Genomic DNA, 24,279 nt, shown 5'->3' on the forward strand with positions numbered 1-24,279 from the left:
CTATATCTTGAGAACGAAGCCCTTTATCAAAAAATCTCTTAAGTACTTTTCGATTGCAAATTCAATTTGCATTAAAAAATAATGTCAAACTTGTTTTTGCATGAAACTTCGATTTTTTTCAAAAATCACTGTTTTTTCAAAAATTCATGACTCGGTGGCAGATTTTTTGACCATGTTTCTCTATGGCTCAAAAGTTGCGGATTTTTGTCCCCTAAAACATATCAAAAAATCTCGAAAATCAAGTTTAGTGAAAAAAAGTTGATTAAAAAATCTTCAATTTTTTTCCGTGTACCTATTTTTTTCCCAAAAGTCCTCAACAATACCTAAAAACTTTGCCGAAGACACCAAATTGATCAGAAAATTCACTCAAAAGTTACAGCTGTTTGAATATTTGCATACCATTTTTGTATGGACAGCAGCCAAAATTGTATGGAGACTTGTATGGGTGAACCATCAATGACGCAAAATAGCTTATTTGGTCATAGGGAAGGCCCCCACAAAGTTTAAGTCAAATAAAAAAAATACAAAAAATAAAAATGGTCGAAATCGGCCGATTTCGTAGAGAGTTGCTCACATGTCGTATTCATTCTAGCCCGCCCTTTGAGTACCAATCGGACCGTGCGATTTGAGTTGAGTTGAGTTGAGTTGAGTTGAGTTGAGTTGAGTTGAGTTGAGTTGAGTTGAGTTGAGTTGAGTTGAGTTGAGTCGTTGAATACATCAACAGTATCCTTCTACAAAACCACCCTCGAAACGGTTCTGTATTCCCTCAAATATAACTGTTTCAAAGTGGTCCCCACGTAGGCCCTCTCCCCACACGTTTCAGCACCGTAATGGTTGCATGCAACTGAACAGTCCACAGCATCCAGGAAACGTTCCAGATATAGGTTGGTGGTATGTTATCGAAGTACCTGCAGTTAATTTCTATTACGTCTATTTTTTCTGCCTTCCCTTGCAGATGGTTGGTGCAACTGCTGCAGTTAGGAATTTTTCGCCATTTCTTGCTCCGTTGGTAGAAAAGAGGATACACCACGTGTGTATGGTTAGGAGATGTTTGCACGTGGAGGGCACGAAGGTGGGGAATACCGTACGGTGGAATGTGTTTTCATTACATAAATTTTTCCCTCCCCCATCAATTGATCTGATTTTGTTGTTTGTTGTAAATTTTTAACAATTCTTCTATTCAAATAATCATTTAAAAAGGAAAAATCTGAAAACCTGGTTTGTTTGATATTTTACCACCCACCATATCAGTGTGGGAGAAAGGTTTGAGATCTCACATATGAAAGTCTCGGAGGCAGGTTGGGGCGTCCGCAAACGCTTATAAAGATTGTACTTTTGCCTTCCTCACTGAGGTAAGGCTATAATCCTGCTCTAAAAATGAACTTTTTATTAAAAGCTCAAAGACCCACCTTCATGTGTACATATCGACTCAGAATTGAAAACTGAACAAATGTCTGTGTGTGTGTATGTGTGTGTGTATGTGTGTGTGTATGTGTGTGTGTATGTGTGTGTGTATGTATGTATGTGACCAAAATTCTCACTGAGTTTTCTCAGCACTGGCTGAATCGATTTTGATCGAACCAGTTGCATTCGACTTGGTTTAGGGTCCCATACATCGCTATTGAATTGTTTGAAGTTTCGATAAGTAGTTCAAAAGTTATGTATAAAAATGTGTTTTCACATATATCCGGATCTCATTTATATGCATGTAAACGATGTCCGGATCCATCATCCGACCCATCGTTGGTTAGGTAATTGAAAGACCTATCCAACGAGTCCACAACATTGAAGATCTGGCAACCCTGTCTCGAGTTATGACCACTTATGTGATATTTGTGTACTTTTTTGAAGCCGGATCTCACTTAATTGTATGTAAACGATGTCCGGATCCAACATCCGACCCATCGTTGGTTAGGTGATCAAGAGACCTTTCCAACGAGTCCACAACATTGAAGATCTGGCAACCCTGTCTCGAGTTATGACCACATAAGTGATATTTATGTACTTTTTTGAAGCCGGATCTCACTTAATTGTATGTAAACGATGTCCGGATCCATCATCCGACCCATCGTTGGTTAGGTGATCAAGAGATCTTTCCAACGAGTCCACAACATTGAAGATCTGGCAACCCTGTCTCGAGTTATGACCACTTAAGTGATATTTATGTACTTTTTTGAAGCCGGATCTCACTTAATTGTATGTAAACGATGTCCAGATCCATCATCCGACCCATCGTTGGTTAGGTGATCAAGAGACCTTTCCAACGAGTCCACAACATTGAAGATCTGGCAACCCTGTCTCGAGTTATGACCACATAAGTGATATTTGTGTACTTTTTTGAAGCCGGATCTCACTTAATTGTATGTAAACTATGTCCGGAACCATCATCCGACCCATCGTTGGTTAGGTGATCAAGAGACCTTTCCAACGAGTCCACAACATTGAAGATCTGGCAACCCTGTCTCGAGTTATGACCACATAAGTGATATTTGTGTACTTTTTTGAAGCCGGATCTCACTTAATTGTATGTAAACGATGTCCGGATCCAACATTCGACCCATCGTTGGTTAGGTGATCAAGAGACCTTTCCAACAAGTCCACAACATTAAAGATCTGGCAACCCTGTCTCGAGTTATGACCACATAAGTGATATTTATGTACTTTTTTGAAGCCGGATCTCACTTAATTGTATGTAAACGATGTCCGGATCCATCATCCGACCCATCGTTGGTTAGGTGATCAAGAGACCTTTCCAACGAGTCCACAACATTGAAGATCTGGCAACCCTGTCTCGAGTTATGACCACATAAGTGATATTTATGTACTTTTTTGAAGCCGGATCTCACTTAATTGTATGTAAACGATGTCCGGATCCATCATCCGACCCATCGTTGGTTAGGTGATCAAGAGACCTTTCCAACGAGTCCACAACATTGAAGATCTGGCAACCCTGTCTCGAGTTATGACCACATAAGTGATATTTGTGTACTTTTTTGAAGCCGGATCTCACTTAATTGTATGTAAACGATGTCCGGATCCAACATTCGACCCATCGTTGGTTAGGTGATCAAGAGACCTTTCCAACAAGTCCACAACATTAAAGATCTGGCAACCCTGTCTCGAGTTATGACCACATAAGTGATATTTATGTACTTTTTTGAAGCCGGATCTCACTTAATTGTATGTAAACGATGTCCGGATCCATCATCCGACCCATCGTTGGTTAGGTAATCAAGAGACCTTTCCAACGAGTCCACAACATTGAAGATCTGGCAACCCTGTCTCGAGTTATGACCACATAAGTGATATTTATGTACTTTTTTGAAGCCGGATCTCACTTAATTGTATGTAAACGATGTCCGGATCCATCATCCGACCCATCGTTGGTTAGGTGATCAAGAGACCTTTCCAACGAGTCCACAACATTGAAGATCTGGCAACCCTGTCTCGAGTTATGACCACTTAAGTGATATTTATGTACTTTTTTGAAGCCGGATCTCACTTAATTGTATGTAAACGATGTCCGGATCCATCATCCGACCCATCGTTGGTTAGGTGATCAAGAGACCTTTCCAACGAGTCCACAACATTGAAGATCTGGCAACCCTGTCTCGAGTTATGACCACATAAGTGATATTTGTGTACTTTTTTGAAGCCGGATCTCACTTAATTGTATGTAAACGATGTCCGGATCCATCATCCGACCCATCGTTGGTTAGGTAATTGAAAGGACTTTCCAATGAGTCCAAAACATTGAAGATCTGGCAACCCTGTCTCGAGTTATGACCACTTATGTGATATTTGTGTACTTTTTTGAAGCCGGATCTCACTTAATTGTATGTAAACGATGTCCGGATCCAACATCCGACCCATCGTTGGTTAGGTGATCAAGAGACCTTTCCAACGAGTCCACAACATTGAAGATCTGGCAACCCTGTCTCGAGTTATGACCACATAAGTGATATTTATGTACTTTTTTGAAGCCGGATCTCACTTAATTGTATGTAAACGATGTCCGGATCCATCATCCGACCCATCGTTGGTTAGGTGATCAAGAGATCTTTCCAACGAGTCCACAACATTGAAGATCTGGCAACCCTGTCTCGAGTTATGACCACTTAAGTGATATTTATGTACTTTTTTGAAGCCGGATCTCACTTAATTGTATGTAAACGATGTCCGGATCCATCATCCGACCCATCGTTGGTTAGGTAATTGAAAGGACTTTCCAACGAGTCCACAACATTGAAGATCTGGCAACCCTGTCTCGAGTTATGACCACATAAGTGATATTTATGTACTTTTTTGAAGCCGGATCTCACTTAATTGTATGTAAACGATGTCCGGATCCATCATCCGACCCATCGTTGGTTAGGTGATCAAGAGATCTTTCCAACGAGTCCACAACATTGAAGATCTGGCAACCCTGTCTCGAGTTATGACCACTTAAGTGATATTTATGTACTTTTTTGAAGCCGGATCTCACTTAATTGTATGTAAACGATGTCCGGATCCATCATCCGACCCATCGTTGGTTAGGTGATCAAGAGACCTTTCCAACGAGTCCACAACATTGAAGATCTGGCAACCCTGTCTCGAGTTATGACCACTTAAGTGATATTTATGTACTTTTTTGAAGCCGGATCTCACTTAATTGTATGTAAACGATGTCCGGATCCATCATCCGACCCATCGTTGGTTAGGTGATCAAGAGACCTTTCCAACGAGTCCACAACATTGAAGATCTGGCAACCCTGTCTCGAGTTATGACCACTTAAGTGATATTTATGTACTTTTTTGAAGCCGGATCTCACTTAATTGTATGTAAACGATGTCCGGATCCATCATCCGACCCATCGTTGGTTAGGTGATCAAGAGACCTTTCCAACGAGTCCACAACATTGAAGATCTGGCAACCCTGTCTCGAGTTATGACCACATAAGTGATATTTGTGTACTTTTTTGAAGCCGGATCTCACTTAATTGTATGTAAACTATATCCGGATCCATCATCCGACCAATCGTTGGTTAGGTAATTGAAAGGACTTTCCAATGAGTCCAAAACATTGAAGATCTGGCAACCCTGTCTCGAGTTATGACCACATAAGTGATATTTGTGTACTTTTTTGAAGCCGGATCTCACTTAATTGTATGTAAACGATGTCCGGATCCATCATCCGACCCATCGTTGGTTAGGTAATTGAAAGGACTTTCTAATGAGTCCAAAACATTGAAGATCTGGCAACCCTGTCTCGAGTTATGACCACTTATGTGATATTTGTGTACTTTTTTGAAGCCGGATCTCACTTAATTGTATGTAAACGATGTCCGGATCCAACATCCGACCCATCGTTGGTTAGGTGATCAAGAGACCTTTCCAACGAGTCCACAACATTGAAGATCTGGCAACCCTGTCTCGAGTTATGACCACATAAGTGATATTTATGTACTTTTTTGAAGCCGGATCTCACTTAATTGTATGTAAACGATGTCCGGATCCATCATCCGACCCATCGTTGGTTAGGTGATCAAGAGATCTTTCCAACGAGTCCACAACATTGAAGATCTGGCAACCCTGTCTCGAGTTATGACCACTTAAGTGATATTTATGTACTTTTTTGAAGCCGGATCTCACTTAATTGTATGTAAACGATGTCCGGATCCATCATCCGACCCATCGTTGGTTAGGTGATCAAGAGACCTTTCCAACGAGTCCACAACATTGAAGATCTGGCAACCCTGTCTCGAGTTATGACCACTTAAGTGATATTTATGTACTTTTTTGAAGCCGGATCTCACTTAATTGTATGTAAACGATGTCCGGATCCATCATCCGACCCATCGTTGGTTAGGTGATCAAGAGACCTTTCCAACGAGTCCACAACATTGAAGATCTGGCAACCCTGTCTCGAGTTATGACCACATAAGTGATATTTGTGTACTTTTTTGAAGCCGGATCTCACTTAATTGTATGTAAACTATATCCGGATCCATCATCCGACCCATCGTTGGTTAGGTAATTGAAAGGACTTTCCAATGAGTCCAAAACATTGAAGATCTGGCAACCCTGTCTCGAGTTATGACCACATAAGTGATATTTGTGTACTTTTTTGAAGCCGGATCTCACTTAATTGTATGTAAACTATGTCCGGAACCATAATCCGACCCATCGTTGGTTAGGTGATCAAGAGACCTTTCCAACGAGTCCACAACATTGAAGATCTGGCAACCCTGTCTCGAGTTATGACCACATAAGTGATATTTGTGTACTTTTTTGAAGCCGGATCTCACTTAATTGTATGTAAACGATGTCCGGATCCAACATTCGACCCATCGTTGGTTAGGTGATCAAGAGACCTTTCCAACAAGTCCACAACATTAAAGATCTGGCAACCCTGTCTCGAGTTATGACCACATAAGTGATATTTATGTACTTTTTTGAAGCCGGATCTCACTTAATTGTATGTAAACGATGTCCGGATCCATCATCCGACCCATCGTTGGTTAGGTGATCAAGAGACCTTTCCAACGAGTCCACAACATTGAAGATCTGGCAACCCTGTCTCGAGTTATGACCACATAAGTGATATTTATGTACTTTTTTGAAGCCGGATCTCACTTAATTGTATGTAAACGATGTCCGGATCCATCATCCGACCCATCGTTGGTTAGGTGATCAAGAGACCTTTCCAACGAGTCCACAACATTGAAGATCTGGCAACCCTGTCTCGAGTTATGACCACATAAGTGATATTTGTGTACTTTTTTGAAGCCGGATCTCACTTAATTGTATGTAAACGATGTCCGGATCCAACATTCGACCCATCGTTGGTTAGGTGATCAAGAGACCTTTCCAACAAGTCCACAACATTAAAGATCTGGCAACCCTGTCTCGAGTTATGACCACATAAGTGATATTTATGTACTTTTTTGAAGCCGGATCTCACTTAATTGTATGTAAACGATGTCCGGATCCATCATCCGACCCATCGTTGGTTAGGTAATCAAGAGACCTTTCCAACGAGTCCACAACATTGAAGATCTGGCAACCCTGTCTCGAGTTATGACCACATAAGTGATATTTATGTACTTTTTTGAAGCCGGATCTCACTTAATTGTATGTAAACGATGTCCGGATCCATCATCCGACCCATCGTTGGTTAGGTGATCAAGAGACCTTTCCAACGAGTCCACAACATTGAAGATCTGGCAACCCTGTCTCGAGTTATGACCACATAAGTGATATTTGTGTACTTTTTTGAAGCCGGATCTCACTTAATTGTATGTAAACGATGTCCGGATCCATCATCCGACCCATCGTTGGTTAGGTAATTGAAAGGACTTTCCAATGAGTCCAAAACATTGAAGATCTGGCAACCCTGTCTCGAGTTATGACCACTTATGTGATATTTGTGTACTTTTTTGAAGCCGGATCTCACTTAATTGTATGTAAACGATGTCCGGATCCAACATCCGACCCATCGTTGGTTAGGTGATCAAGAGACCTTTCCAACGAGTCCACAACATTGAAGATCTGGCAACCCTGTCTCGAGTTATGACCACATAAGTGATATTTATGTACTTTTTTGAAGCCGGATCTCACTTAATTGTATGTAAACGATGTCCGGATCCATCATCCGACCCATCGTTGGTTAGGTGATCAAGAGATCTTTCCAACGAGTCCACAACATTGAAGATCTGGCAACCCTGTCTCGAGTTATGACCACTTAAGTGATATTTATGTACTTTTTTGAAGCCGGATCTCACTTAATTGTATGTAAACGATGTCCGGATCCATCATCCGACCCATCGTTGGTTAGGTGATCAAGAGACCTTTCCAACGAGTCCACAACATTGAAGATCTGGCAACCCTGTCTCGAGTTATGACCACTTAAGTGATATTTATGTACTTTTTTGAAGCCGGATCTCACTTAATTGTATGTAAACGATGTCCGGATCCATCATCCGACCCATCGTTGGTTAGGTGATCAAGAGACCTTTCCAACGAGTCCACAACATTGAAGATCTGGCAACCCTGTCTCGAGTTATGACCACATAAGTGATATTTGTGTACTTTTTTGAAGCCGGATCTCACTTAATTGTATGTAAACTATATCCGGATCCATCATCCGACCCATCGTTGGTTAGGTAATTGAAAGGACTTTCCAATGAGTCCAAAACATTGAAGATCTGGCAACCCTGTCTCGAGTTATGACCACATAAGTGATATTTGTGTACTTTTTTGAAGCCGGATCTCACTTAATTGTATGTAAACTATGTCCGGAACCATCATCCGACCCATCGTTGGTTAGGTGATCAAGAGACCTTTCCAACGAGTCCACAACATTGAAGATCTGGCAACCCTGTCTCGAGTTATGACCACATAAGTGATATTTGTGTACTTTTTTGAAGCCGGATCTCACTTAATTGTATGTAAACGATGTCCGGATCCAACATTCGACCCATCGTTGGTTAGGTGATCAAGAGACCTTTCCAACAAGTCCACAACATTAAAGATCTGGCAACCCTGTCTCGAGTTATGACCACATAAGTGATATTTATGTACTTTTTTGAAGCCGGATCTCACTTAATTGTATGTAAACGATGTCCGGATCCATCATCCGACCCATCGTTGGTTAGGTGATCAAGAGACCTTTCCAACGAGTCCACAACATTGAAGATCTGGCAACCCTGTCTCGAGTTATGACCACATAAGTGATATTTATGTACTTTTTTGAAGCCGGATCTCACTTAATTGTATGTAAACGATGTCCGGATCCATCATCCGACCCATCGTTGGTTAGGTGATCAAGAGACCTTTCCAACGAGTCCACAACATTGAAGATCTGGCAACCCTGTCTCGAGTTATGACCACATAAGTGATATTTGTGTACTTTTTTGAAGCCGGATCTCACTTAATTGTATGTAAACGATGTCCGGATCCAACATTCGACCCATCGTTGGTTAGGTGATCAAGAGACCTTTCCAACAAGTCCACAACATTAAAGATCTGGCAACCCTGTCTCGAGTTATGACCACATAAGTGATATTTATGTACTTTTTTGAAGCCGGATCTCACTTAATTGTATGTAAACGATGTCCGGATCCATCATCCGACCCATCGTTGGTTAGGTAATCAAGAGACCTTTCCAACGAGTCCACAACATTGAAGATCTGGCAACCCTGTCTCGAGTTATGACCACATAAGTGATATTTATGTACTTTTTTGAAGCCGGATCTCACTTAATTGTATGTAAACGATGTCCGGATCCATCATCCGACCCATCGTTGGTTAGGTGATCAAGAGACCTTTCCAACGAGTCCACAACATTGAAGATCTGGCAACCCTGTCTCGAGTTATGACCACTTAAGTGATATTTATGTACTTTTTTGAAGCCGGATCTCACTTAATTGTATGTAAACGATGTCCGGATCCATCATCCGACCCATCGTTGGTTAGGTGATCAAGAGACCTTTCCAACGAGTCCACAACATTGAAGATCTGGCAACCCTGTCTCGAGTTATGACCACATAAGTGATATTTGTGTACTTTTTTGAAGCCGGATCTCACTTAATTGTATGTAAACGATGTCCGGATCCATCATCCGACCCATCGTTGGTTAGGTAATTGAAAGGACTTTCCAATGAGTCCAAAACATTGAAGATCTGGCAACCCTGTCTCGAGTTATGACCACTTAAGTGATATTTATGTACTTTTTTGAAGCCGGATCTCACTTAAATGTATTTAAACTATGTCCGGAACCATCATCTGACCCATCGTTGGTTAGGTAATTGAAAGGCCTTTCCAATGAGTCCAAGACATTGAAGATCTGGCAACCCTGTCTCGAGTTATGACCACTTAAGTGATATTTATGTACTTTTTTGAAGCCGGATCTCACTTAATTGTATGTAAACGATGTCCGGATCCATCATCCGACCCATCGTTGGTTAGGTGATCAAGAGACCTTTCCAACGAGTCCACAACATTGAAGATCTGGCAACCCTGTCTCGAGTTATGACCACTTAAGTGATATTTATGTACTTTTTTGAAGCCGGATCTCACTTAATTGTATGTAAACGATGTCCGGATCCATCATCCGACCCATCGTTGGTTAGGTGATCAAGAGACCTTTCCAACGAGTCCACAACATTGAAGATCTGGCAACCCTGTCTCGAGTTATGACCACATAAGTGATATTTGTGTACTTTTTTGAAGCCGGATCTCACTTAATTGTATGTAAACGATGTCCGGATCCATCATCCGACCCATCGTTGGTTAGGTAATTGAAAGGACTTTCCAATGAGTCCAAAACATTGAAGATCTGGCAACCCTGTCTCGAGTTATGACCACTTATGTGATATTTGTGTACTTTTTTGAAGCCGGATCTCACTTAATTGTATGTAAACGATGTCCGGATCCAACATCCGACCCATCGTTGGTTAGGTGATCAAGAGACCTTTCCAACGAGTCCACAACATTGAAGATCTGGCAACCCTGTCTCGAGTTATGACCACATAAGTGATATTTATGTACTTTTTTGAAGCCGGATCTCACTTAATTGTATGTAAACGATGTCCGGATCCATCATCCGACCCATCGTTGGTTAGGTGATCAAGAGATCTTTCCAACGAGTCCACAACATTGAAGATCTGGCAACCCTGTCTCGAGTTATGACCACTTAAGTGATATTTATGTACTTTTTTGAAGCCGGATCTCACTTAATTGTATGTAAACGATGTCCGGATCCATCATCCGACCCATCGTTGGTTAGGTGATCAAGAGACCTTTCCAACGAGTCCACAACATTGAAGATCTGGCAACCCTGTCTCGAGTTATGACCACATAAGTGATATTTGTGTACTTTTTTGAAGCCGGATCTCACTTAATTGTATGTAAACTATATCCGGATCCATCATCCGACCCATCGTTGGTTAGGTAATTGAAAGGACTTTCCAATGAGTCCAAAACATTGAAGATCTGGCAACCCTGTCTCGAGTTATGACCACATAAGTGATATTTGTGTACTTTTTTGAAGCCGGATCTCACTTAATTGTATGTAAACTATGTCCGGAACCATCATCCGACCCATCGTTGGTTAGGTGATCAAGAGACCTTTCCAACGAGTCCACAACATTGAAGATCTGGCAACCCTGTCTCGAGTTATGACCACATAAGTGATATTTGTGTACTTTTTTGAAGCCGGATCTCACTTAATTGTATGTAAACGATGTCCGGATCCAACATTCGACCCATCGTTGGTTAGGTGATCAAGAGACCTTTCCAACAAGTCCACAACATTAAAGATCTGGCAACCCTGTCTCGAGTTATGACCACATAAGTGATATTTATGTACTTTTTTGAAGCCGGATCTCACTTAATTGTATGTAAACGATGTCCGGATCCATCATCCGACCCATCGTTGGTTAGGTGATCAAGAGACCTTTCCAACGAGTCCACAACATTGAAGATCTGGCAACCCTGTCTCGAGTTATGACCACATAAGTGATATTTATGTACTTTTTTGAAGCCGGATCTCACTTAATTGTATGTAAACGATGTCCGGATCCATCATCCGACCCATCGTTGGTTAGGTGATCAAGAGACCTTTCCAACGAGTCCACAACATTGAAGATCTGGCAACCCTGTCTCGAGTTATGACCACATAAGTGATATTTGTGTACTTTTTTGAAGCCGGATCTCACTTAATTGTATGTAAACGATGTCCGGATCCAACATTCGACCCATCGTTGGTTAGGTGATCAAGAGACCTTTCCAACAAGTCCACAACATTAAAGATCTGGCAACCCTGTCTCGAGTTATGACCACATAAGTGATATTTATGTACTTTTTTGAAGCCGGATCTCACTTAATTGTATGTAAACGATGTCCGGATCCATCATCCGACCCATCGTTGGTTAGGTAATCAAGAGACCTTTCCAACGAGTCCACAACATTGAAGATCTGGCAACCCTGTCTCGAGTTATGACCACATAAGTGATATTTATGTACTTTTTTGAAGCCGGATCTCACTTAATTGTATGTAAACGATGTCCGGATCCATCATCCGACCCATCGTTGGTTAGGTGATCAAGAGACCTTTCCAACGAGTCCACAACATTGAAGATCTGGCAACCCTGTCTCGAGTTATGACCACTTAAGTGATATTTATGTACTTTTTTGAAGCCGGATCTCACTTAATTGTATGTAAACGATGTCCGGATCCATCATCCGACCCATCGTTGGTTAGGTGATCAAGAGACCTTTCCAACGAGTCCACAACATTGAAGATCTGGCAACCCTGTCTCGAGTTATGACCACATAAGTGATATTTGTGTACTTTTTTGAAGCCGGATCTCACTTAATTGTATGTAAACGATGTCCGGATCCATCATCCGACCCATCGTTGGTTAGGTAATTGAAAGGACTTTCCAATGAGTCCAAAACATTGAAGATCTGGCAACCCTGTCTCGAGTTATGACCACTTAAGTGATATTTATGTACTTTTTTGAAGCCGGATCTCACTTAAATGTATTTAAACTATGTCCGGAACCATCATCTGACCCATCGTTGGTTAGGTAATTGAAAGGCCTTTCCAATGAGTCCAAGACATTGAAGATCTGGCAACCCTGTCTCAAGTTATGACCACATAAGTGATATTTATGTACTTTTTTAAAGCCGGATCTCACTTAATTGTATGTAAACGATGTCCGGATCCATCATCCGACCCATCGTTGGTTAGGTGATCAAGAGACCTTTCCAACGAGTCCACAACATTGAAGATCTGGCAACCCTGTCTCGAGTTATGACCACTTAAGTGATATTTATGTACTTTTTTGAAGCCGGATCTCACTTAATTGTATGTAAACGATGTCCGGATCCATCAACCAACCCATCGTTGGTTATATAATCAAAAGAACTTTTCAACGATTCCAAAACATTGAAGAACTAGAAACCCTGTCTCGAGTTATTACCACTTAAGTTATATCTGTGTACTTATTTTTCTGGATCTCAAAAAATAGCTGAAGTATGTGTCCAAACCTCTCATATTACCCATTGTTGGTAAAAAGTGAGGAAGGCATCAGCCACATAGGTGGATTAAGTTAGTTTTTAAGATAAATGTGAACGCGCGCGCTCGAGCAAACTAACGGTTATCGACATGGCGCAGACTCCTTGCCGCGCGCAACGACGACGACGAGTCGGGTCCAAATCGGACCCAATACGGTCGCGCGTGAAGTACCTGTACTGTACGTGCCCTCCCGAGGTGATGGAGAAGGTGTCCAGCAGAAGCAGTCAGCCCTTTCTGCACACAGCTTCACCTGTGCGAAAGAGATGACCAATTTTGGACAGAATTCCTTTGTGCGTTTTCTGCGGATGTAGTTGTGACTCACACGCACAATTTGTTTGTTGTTGTTGATATTTGTAATTTGTATCACTTCGTGGAAAGTGTAGTTGGTGTTTGTAAACAGAGATTATTTTTGTTGGAGTAATTTTAGCTCTTTTCCACAGTACAAAATGGAAAAAAAGCACATTTTGAGAAAAGGGCATCCTGCAGAATATGTGGATGTTTCAACGTTGTCTTAGGTTACATGAGAAGACTCATTGTTCTTGTTTCCACACAAAACCGTTCAACAAGCTACACATGTTATCTAACAAACCCCTTTCATTCCGAATCAATACTCCAAACTCCTTCCAACCCGCCAGATGTACCTACATTGTCGGGTCGGCACTCCCCCGGGCACACGGAAATTTAGCCGAACTAATCCATTGGACCACGGGCTCTCTCAATCGCTCAAATGATGGGTAATTGTCTTGTTTTGGGAGCTCGTAGGGGCCACATTCGCCGCGGCCATCAACGAAACCCTCCATTTTTGGCGGACATTTGAATAGCTTAGCCCGACGAGGAGAGGTCGAACATTTGTTGTTGCTGAAGAGAGGCATCATTTGTCATCCGGGACGTTCGGGGGGTTGTCTAGTTTACTAATGAGATGGTCAGGTTTGGGGTCAAGTGAACATAATGCCGTTTTCGGGGCGCTTTGTTCCCGGGGGCTCTGACTTCGTCGCCGGTGAATGATAGTGATTTTGGGATGATTTTGGTGCAAGGGTTGTTGAATAACTTCAAGTCTTTAAGTTTGAAAGCTTCATAATTTAGAAATCGTAAACTTCCATGACTTTGTGAATCTTAGAAAAATGATTACTCTCTCACATTCAAGACTACTTCCTCATCAATGATTCACCCATCCAAGAGGAAAAAGTGCTGGGATTGAGAGAATAAATCACGAGAAGATCGTGAGCATGATTTCCAAAGGTTCACACATAAACAAAAATCGATAACAGGAATCGAACCAGCGATCTTTGACATATCAAATCTGTGCCTGTACAAGTTTGGCCACCAAGGTCCGAAATAACGAGTTATTTAAAGAACATTCACGTTGATGTGGTTTGAGAGAATTATTCTCTCGCATTTTACACCAATCTTCTAGTAAATTTTGGTAGATTTACTCGCTTGGCCATCTTTGTTGGTGTAAATCTAGAAAGTATGGAAACATTTTATTTTCGAAACGTTTATTTAAGGATTTTTCAACTTCTGATTAAATTCTGTACCTAAAAGATTTTAGCATTTTTTTTTTTGTCGTTTTGACCTGTTGTCCTTCTCCATCACTCCCACGCTCCCTAAACGAATCATCGAAAATTGGCAAATCTTCCTCACACATATACTCACACACACAGTTTGATACTTTTTATGGCACACACCTGAGAGAATTGCGTCATGACGCGGGGCCCCGCGGCAAAATCCTTTCCGAAGATTTATTCATTCGAAACGATTGATTGTTTTGTGGTGCCTCACACTCTATCGTGCTTCGTCGCACCCCTCGGTCAACACCCTTACCATCAAACGGGTGGAAGACGTTCGAAACATGACCACTTATCAACCCGAGAGGAGAAGACAAAAAATATACAAAAGATAAACAACGCTTAAGCCTCCAAATGTGGTGGGGGAAAGGGAGAGAATCATCAAAGAGTCGAACGCGTGATAGAAAGAGAGAGATGGGAAAAATTGAAATGATTCAAAAACAAAAAAAAAATCTCGCAGCCACACCAATATCAGTACGAGGCAAACTCAGTCGGGATCATAAAATTTTGTTGATCATAATTTTTCGTTGTTTTTCAATGTTTGCGTGTGACTTTGGGCACAGCAGGTGAGGTGCTGCTGGTGGTGGTGGTTGTACCGTCTTAAAGCTCGTGTTTTTATTGTTGTTTTAAGCTCTTATCCTACGCTGGCCATCGAGGATCGGCGCGTGATTCAAGTGGTTGTTTTTGGATGGACGTTTTAGTATTTTTTTTAGATGAGTATCGTCTATGATTCAGCAGAGGATGCTGGCTCTAGTATGACAACATGAAATCAATGAAGATTATCTGGAATCGAAAATAGAGCTTAAAAACCAAAATTTAGAAATCTAAAGCTAGTTTGATTTGATAGTTTGAAAAATTTCTAGATGTAAAGATTTGACTGAATTTAAATATCTGAAGATTAAAATTTCTGAAGAATGGAAGATGTGAATTTTCCAATCACAAAATCATATTCAAATTCATTCATTTGAATTGAATCCACACAGACAAAAAATGATGGTATTAGTACATCTGAATCGTGACAAATTTTGTTTGGAACAAAATTTAATCTGCAACTGGTAAAAAATTTTCATAGGAATTTCAATTATTTTACACTGTTTCACCATTTTTCCACATTATTTAAGAAAAAATACTCAAAAAAGAGGTAATAAGGCTGGTACAAATATTTTTATAAGTTTTTGTCACCCCCCTTCAAAATTGGCCCGAAAAATCAGGGGGCAAAAAAAATATTTTTACAATAAACTTCAAAATTTCAATGAAAATTCAAGTGCAACCAGCTGAAATCAAATTAAAATACATTCTCCTGCGTTTAAAATCATTTTTAGCATGTTTGGTTTTATTAAAAAATCTTAAGATTTTTTGAAAATTTTTGATGCAAAATCGTTTTTTTCGATACAATTTTTGTTTTTGTCAGATCTTAGATTTTTTGAAAACTAATGATTGCAAAACAACTGAACTAGTGTAAAATGCATTTTAAAACACTTTTTTCATTTAAATGTGAAAACTATGGCTTGTTATTTAAATTTTTAATTTTTTTTATTTTTTTGTCCCCCCCCCCCCTTGACCTCGGCCAGTGCCGAGGGACAAAAACTTTTTTAAATATTTGCATCGGCCTAAACAACCATTCAAATTTTCCCGCGGTGTCTATGATTCAGAAGACAATATTGGCTGTTTGACACACATGAATCAATGAAAAAATCTGAAATAAAATATCATATGGCTACGTTTTTTGCAAACTTTTATTCATAATTTTTCCGTTTTTTTTAAACCTGAATGAAACTTTTTCCATGCATGTATCAAAAAATAGCCATTTTGTAACATACGTTTTTGCATACAAGGCTCTAATAATTTTGCGGGCTGGTCTTAGAAAATTTGCATGGGAATATTCGAAATTAAGAATCTTGAGTAGGAATTTTCTGATCATGTCTTTGGCAAACTACTAGGTTACGATAAAGATCATTCAGAAAAAATGGTAAATTTTCATTGAAAAGTAAAATCGATTCAAAACTGTTTATAATATACAAGCCTTACCCGACAAACTTCGTTCTGCCTTTTTTCGTTTGTTGACGTTTTTTTGATTTTTTTGCTTATTCAGCCTCCTGTGATCAAAATATGTTTTTACGTAACTTTCTCCATACACTTTGCCGATGCTCCAGAATCGGTTCCTGAGTGTCAATTAGTTAGCGTAAGAACCTACCTTGGGCTTATACGAACTCAACGCAACAAAAAGCAACTCTATCCGACGCTCCGTATTGAACTGATTCGCGTTCGAACAAAACCGTCGAGATTTATATATAGGTATATAGATAGATTGTTATTTATATATTTGAAATCAAATTAAAATTTTTCAAAGATTCTATAAATTTATTTTTCGAACGCAGATTTGTACAAAACGTAAAAGCTTAGGAAACAATAAATTCATAAATTCATTGATATCTTGCAATTTTTTGGTGATAACTGTAATGATGATTAGGGATTTTGTTATCCTTTTTTCAAATCTCGAAAACCTGGCTTGAAATTAGTGAATCAGTTTAAAAAAAAAAAAAAAATTTGCGGAATTACTACTATTTTCAATAAAAACTTAAAACTTGTTTTGGTAACTTTAAAATGTTTTAAAATTATTTTAGAAAATTCTCTTTGTCTTTAAAATATTTTCAAGTGCCTTTTAATTTAAAAAAAATATTTTCAAACATAAAAAAAAAACAGTAAATAAAAATAAAAAATTAACATTTAAATGAAAAAAAAGAACTTGAAAACGGTGCAATTCATTTGCATTCGGACGGAGATGGTGATTTAAGCGGGTTGCTGACTGGATTTTGTCATGTATGTTTGATAATTGTCCAGCCCAGGTTGCTTAGAAATTGATTAGAGGGAATTAAAACCAATTCTACCAGTACAGGACAAGTACCACCATGAAAGTCGCTCCGATCTCACCATTCACCGGGAGAGGAATAAGGATTAGGAGCACGGGAAATGATGATGGCGATCTTACTAAGGAAAAGGCAGCGAAACCGCAGGCTATTTTTCCCAACCTTATTGTGGTAAAAGAACCCGAAAAAAAAACTTGAAAACGGTGCAATTTATCTAAAACTGATTATTGAAATTTATTTTGGCTACCTATATTAAGATTTTTTTTCCAAACTCTATATTTTTCAAATAAAAATATCTCTGGTTTAGATTTTGCACCATCCTTATGGCCGTAAATGGTGTATTTCACTCTTGTGGCAATGACTGTCAATGATGCTTGAAAAATTAATCACTGTATGTAAAATGCTTCTACAAACAACACAAAGAAAACAATTTTTTGATTGAAACATTCTGAATCAAGATTTGAATGTTTTTCTAAAACAAATATGGCCGCCAAATGGCTGATCGAGAATGATGCCCTTCAAAGCCTTAACTCTACCATCCAATTTTTTTTTAAATTTAGCGATTTTAACTCCAGCTTTTGAAAAAGACCTAACTTTACCGTCTTCGACTTCAACAATAACTCACAAAGTTGCTGATAAGACAACTCGACGATTTTAAAGTTGATTTCAATAAAAGCTTTACGTCAAGGTATTATACATTTGGGCTCCCTGAATACGCTGCAATCGACAGAATTGAATTTTAGTGATTTCCCAGTCAATGAATAAAATTTTAAATATGAATATAAATACTATGGAATCATCTTAAGCAAGCATGCGCACCCACTTATTTTTGCTATCTTCATAGATAAATGTGGATGCGCGTGGTCGCTTAAGATTCCATTATACCCGAAATTTAAATTTTTTTTATCGGCCAGGAAACTATCAAAATTATACTCAGTCAACTGGAGCGTGTTCAGAGAGCCAAAATCTATCATGCCTTGACAAAACTGAACCGTTTACTGACATCGACTTAAAAAATGTTGAGTTGTGTAATTAACTATCACCGAAGCTCAATCTGACTCTAGGTATTGAAAGTTCAGCTTCTCAGATTCCGATTCCTAAGATGTTGACAACTCTGAACTTCTACTCCGACTTTAAATCCACAGCCTCAATTTGAATATTAGAAGAATTGAAGATTCTTTGATTTGAGATTTGAAGATTTGAAAATTTGAAAATTTGAAAATCTGAAAATTTGAAAATTTGAAGATTTGGAGATTTAAAGATTTGAAGATTTGAAGATTTGAAGATTTGAAGATTTGAAGATTTGAAGATTTGAAGATTTGAAGATTTGAAGATTTGAAGATTTGAAGATTTGAAGATTTGAAGATTTGAAGATTTGAAGATTTGAAGGATTGAAGATTTGAAGGATTGAAGATTTGAAGATTTAAAAAATTTGAAGATTTGACGGTTTGAAGATTTGAAGATTTGAAGATTTGAAGATTTGAAGATTTGAAGATTTAAAGATTTGAAGATTTGAAGATTTGATGATTTGAAGATTTGAAGATTTGAAGATTTGAAGATTTGAAGATTTGAAGATTTGAAGATTTGAAGATTTGAAGATTTGAAGATTTGAAGATTTGAAGATCTGAAGATTTGAAGATCTGAAGATTTGAAGATTTGAAGATCTAAAGATTTGCAGGTTCAAAGCATTGAGTTTCGAAAATTATTCAAAAAAACGGCAGAATTTTGATTCCAAAGCCTTATTATTATCACAAATTTGCACCCAATTTATCAACTCCTACGAAGAATGGTCCCAGTCATTTCGCCTTGAAATTGGATAGCTCCCATTCATTTCACTCCACGAAACAGCGAACCAACCTCCGCTGCCGCATGTATGCAACCGAAATGTGTTGTTGATGCTCATTTGCATACCTCAACATGTATTCTTCGAGGTTGGACCATGGCGATAATAATTTCACGAAATCCGCACCACATTCGTGCATTCGCGGAGAGGACCTCTGGCATTGGTTCGGGACGAAATCAAACGCTAATGTTGGATTGGACTCTCATGACACAATTCTTTCTTGTTGTTGGGTGGGGTGACTTTGCATCTCATATTAGAGTCTTCACGGTCGAATCTTCAAATTTTATTTGAATCATGAAAGTACCCCCACTCAACGGTAGACCCTACAGTGCGCGATGTTCTGACCGATGAGCAGCAGCCCCTGCGCTCTGGAACCCTCCAGTGCATATTACACACAGCGCAGAGATCGTATCCGGATCGCGCAGCACTTTCATATCGGCTTGCCATCGACGACCCCGCTTCGGATCACACGCAGAGTTTCCACCGACAGGGTCGAACTGTAGGCGAGTTCAGACTCTCAGAATAGTCTCAATTCTGGACACTAAATCCGACCCTGCAAGCGTGCATGGATTCTCTACCAAGAACCGAGCAATTGAACCGCGGATAAATCATTCGTCGGTCGGTCGGTTCGTACGGAGCACGGTACCCACGTACTCGAACGTACGTTTGAGGATCATGAGATTGACCAAGGGGAGCATTCGGAGGAGCGGGGAGGGACAAGGATAAAACATCGCACCTCGACACGGAGATCAGTTAGATTGGATAAAGAAACGGTCGTCGTCGGACCCGGCTTCGGCACGAAGGTCTCCTGTTACGATTTATTTGCAAAGGATGTGCCCAAGGTAATCCAGCGTGACGACCGTCGAGTCGACGATGGGCCGCTGGAGCGGTGCAGTTATTGCAACGGCAATTGCCATGCACTTCATTGCACTCTGTGGGTAGCCTAACTCGATTTATGAAAATAGTTTTGCTGGGTTGATCTCGAAAGTATTTGACTGACTTTACAAAACTATGACAAAATTTTGCCTCGCATAAACGTTCAGAAAGGCTGTTTGGTTCCCAGAATTCCAAGTATTAATCAAAAAATGACAACAGTAGACGTGCAATCAGAGTGTCAAAATGCATCTTACTCGAATTCCCATAAAATTGCAGCTGGGTCGGAATAGTCTGGTTTATCGGAACTCTTCATATGAAGAGTGTCAATATTGCACTCAGTTGTGAGTTTAGCCACGTGAAGCAGGAAGGCAGTTTGTTGAAATATTGACGCACATACAAGTCATTTCGAAAAACTTTCCTGGCATATCACGGGAACTCCCAATTACAACAATCACGTTCCAATTTTCCCAACGTGTTTCGTAACGCGACTAATACAATAATAACGCCCATCGCCATCGTCGTCATCGTCGATCAACGAAGGTCTAATTACCGTTTCGCACGACATTCAGGAGGCCATTTTCTGGTGACACACGACGACACCGGGCGCAAAAGGTCGCATGTGCCGCCGAAGAGATCTCCACAACAATACGGCGTGTAATTAGGCACCGAAAAATTGAAAGTGCCACTTTTTGACGTCCCAAAACTCCAATCACACATCCCACCGTTAGTTTGACAAGAAAAGAGCGCCGCAAAAGAGGCCTTTTTAACGCAAAACACAATAACAGACAAATCGAAGCCACTTGGAGCTTTTTTTTTCTTTTCCCACCCGTGCTTTGCTCTAGGTTTTCGTAAATGTTGGCTATTATTATTGTTATTACGAGCTGCGTGTTTTGGGGTCTCGCGGCCGGAAACCAGAACTAATTTCTGGGGGGCCACCTCTCGACCTAGCAGAGGTAAGAGCTGTTCAAATCTGCGAACGTGCCCCAAAACTGTGGCTGCTTGTATGGGTGTGCTACGAACAGGTCACGAGGCACACAAGAAAAAAAAGTTCAAAATCAGCAGGCGGTTTGACTGGAATTTGAAGCCTACTACGACCAGCTTAGCTCGCGCACACACACTCACAAGAAAAAAAGGCTTGTCTTGTTTTGGAAGGTGATCATGATGTTCTGTTTTTTTCTGACTTTTCTCCTTCTTGTCGAAAAGATTTGGGTTGCGGGCAATTTTGAGAATTCATGTTGGCGAGTCGGCTCGAGCATGGTTTGTGGTAATTATGAGTAATTTTTTGCTCCTTCAGCGCTTTTTTTTAAGGAGTTCTTTACACATCCTTTGCCGCGGCCAGTCAGTGTGGAGAGATGATCATTTTTTGGCGCGGTTTCGAGTGCAATTATGAAAAACAGAAGGAGGAATTCTCGAGTGAACTGTGAAATTGAGGATCGGAATGAAAGCAGGGCTTTGTGTTCAAAGGGCAGTGCTGGGTTCAGCGAAAACTTTTGACACAAAATTTAGAAGAATTGGACACTTGTAGACTTCGGAAGCCATACATTACATTACATTATATTACATTACATCTGATAATGAGCACATATTATAAATAAGAAAAATGTTCACTCTACCGGAGAAAATATGTAATATTACTTAAACCGTGAGCAGGGGAGTGATTGGTCATAAAATTTGCTTTAATTTGTATCCCAATTGACGGTTATTCTGCTTTTTCAACTTAAATTAAGTTAATTTAGCATCATAAACGCGGTAATATTTCACCGTCAAATTGTACATAAACCAAATTTTCATAATATGTGAATGTGGCAAAACAAATTGACTGAATTGGGTACTTAAATTTTGTTTAAATTGCTGATTTTACTTCACAAAGCGAAAAAGTTATTTTTTCTAAGAACAATGACACTTTATTTTGATTTTGAAAAAAATTTGAATTGGAATATTGGCCAAAACTGTGCAGAAACTTCAAAATTGTGAAGTTTTTTGCTCATAGTGTTAAGTGAACACCCTGTAGCATGAAACAATTCATACAAACTAAAAAAATGTTGGTCCCAGCATGTTTGAAGGTGTTACATTGAAAACGTGGCCATTGAGAATTGGTTCCGGTCAATCCGGATCAGGAAACTAAAAATAAAATCAAGCAATATTTTCACAATTCAAATGTGTCAGACATATAAAAACAAAAGTGTTGTTGAAGCATTCTCTGCTACTTCATATTCATATAACCACCAAAACATGACCAAGTGGCAAACGGGAACCTGCCCTGAATGTTCCGGATCAGGGAAATTTTATTTTTTTTTATTAATTTTATGAAGCAGTTTTTATTAAGACATTTTCAATGCATCTGGAAAAAAAATCTGAATTGATTCAAAATCAAAATCAGAAATGTGTCCAAGTGGCCAACGGGAACCCGTTTTTAATGTTCCGGATAAGGGAACCAGTTGACACTTGATTTTTTATTTGTATGTTTTATAAAGCATTTTTTGTGAAATTTTAAAATTCTTGGAAGTAATCTGAATTAATTCTAAATAAGAATCCGAAATTTGGCCAAGTGGCCATCGGGAACCCGTTATGAATGATCCGGATCAGGGAACCAGAGGACACTTGATTTTTTTTTGTTTATTTTATAAAGCATATTTTATTTAATAAACTTTCTTGATTTCTAGAAAAATCTTAATTTATTTGAAATTTATTTGAAGAATTAAAAATGTTGCCAAGTGGCCAACGAGATCCTGTTCTGACTGGTAATTTTTTTTAATTTAATAAAAATATGATTTAATTACTGAAATTTTTTAAATGTTTGGTGTTCGGACGAGATTGAAACCGGTTCTTGAAGCAGACTCAAATTGTTGTTGGTGCAGCTCAAAACTACGAAAGAATTCATTTATTAGGTTTAAGTTTAGAATAAGCATTTTCTCCACTCACATTAATGGTTTATCTCCTATTCCGTTCAATCCGAACAAGTTCAAACTCTTACAAACTCTCCTTTTCCCAGCCTAAATAGAAGCTAATTAAGATAAATTGAACAGGATTATAGTAGCGAGTACTTACAAGTACAAAATCAAAAATATAGTTTAAGAAAATCAGCTGGATAATTAAAGTTTTAAACAAAGTCTTCTCGAGCATGTCTTTACAAAGCAGCAAGTAGATTTTTTGTGTTTTCTTCTATTCGTCGAGCCAGTAGTCGTCGCGCGGCCGCAGGAACTCGCCAAACGCAGCTCATCAGTTTTCGGCAGGGCTGCTGCTACAGTCTGGCGCGCCTAATCCGGACTGCGGTGCTAACAGTTTGGATAAAATCGCAATTTTATGAAATCAGAATTAGAAATGTTGCCAAGCGGCCAACGGAAACCCGTCCTGAATGTTTCGGATCAGGGAATCAGTGGAGACTTGATTTTTTTTGTTCATTTTTTAAAGCATATTTTAATAAATAAATTTTCTAGATTTCTAGACAAATCAGAATTAATTCAGAATCAGAAGTTTTCAAAAAACATATTCTGATTTAAAAAAAATTATTAAAATATTAAAAATTCAGAATTTATTTGAGATTATAATTAGAAATATTCCGTAGTAACATTTCAATAGGGCGAATCTGCGTTTGTAAACAAGCAGTCTATCCCTTTCGCTCAAGTGACAGTTCACGTCAAGTAAGAGGGGGATAGACTGCTTGTTTACTCACGCAGATTCGCCCTATTGAACTGTTACTACGGTATTGCCAAGTGGCCAACGGGAACTCGTTCTGAATTATCCGAATCAGAGAACCAGTGGACACTTGATGTTTTTGTTTATTTTATATAGATTTTTTTATTATTGGTAATCAATTAATAATTGGTCAATTACAAAGTATAGATCTTTTTTCTGCATGAAAAAATAAAATGTGAACAGAATTGGTTATTTGGTATGCCTTTTGTCGTTTTATGTTGAAATTTAAATCGAGCCCTATTGAAATTTTCCTTGAAAATTCCTTGAAAAAACAAGTTTAATCGTTTGAAACTATTAAGAATACATTGTTTAGTATTTATGTAAGGGAACGGCATGTTTGTCCATCGTGACCAAATGTTGGCATAC

The 24,279-nt window shown here is 39.3% G+C and overlaps 1 protein-coding gene and 1 long non-coding RNA gene across 7 annotated transcripts in view; one reads left to right on the plus strand and one right to left on the minus strand.

Moving 5' to 3' along the window:
- LOC120419966 (protein grainyhead) overlaps positions 1 to 24,279 on the plus strand; it is a 441,413-nt gene that overhangs the window by 27,614 nt on the left and 389,520 nt on the right. The gene's annotated exons all lie outside the window — the stretch shown is intronic.
- Positions 23,033 to 23,377, minus strand: LOC120414115 (uncharacterized). The gene is made up of 3 exons (XR_005605031.2): positions 23,266 to 23,377; positions 23,140 to 23,210; positions 23,033 to 23,082 (listed from the first exon to the last, which is right to left on the minus strand). It is a non-coding gene; the product is annotated as an uncharacterized LOC120414115 (long non-coding RNA).

This window comes from Culex pipiens, chromosome 3 (assembly GCF_016801865.2).
Source record: "Culex pipiens pallens isolate TS chromosome 3, TS_CPP_V2, whole genome shotgun sequence".
NCBI lineage: Eukaryota > Metazoa > Arthropoda > Insecta > Diptera > Culicidae > Culex > Culex pipiens.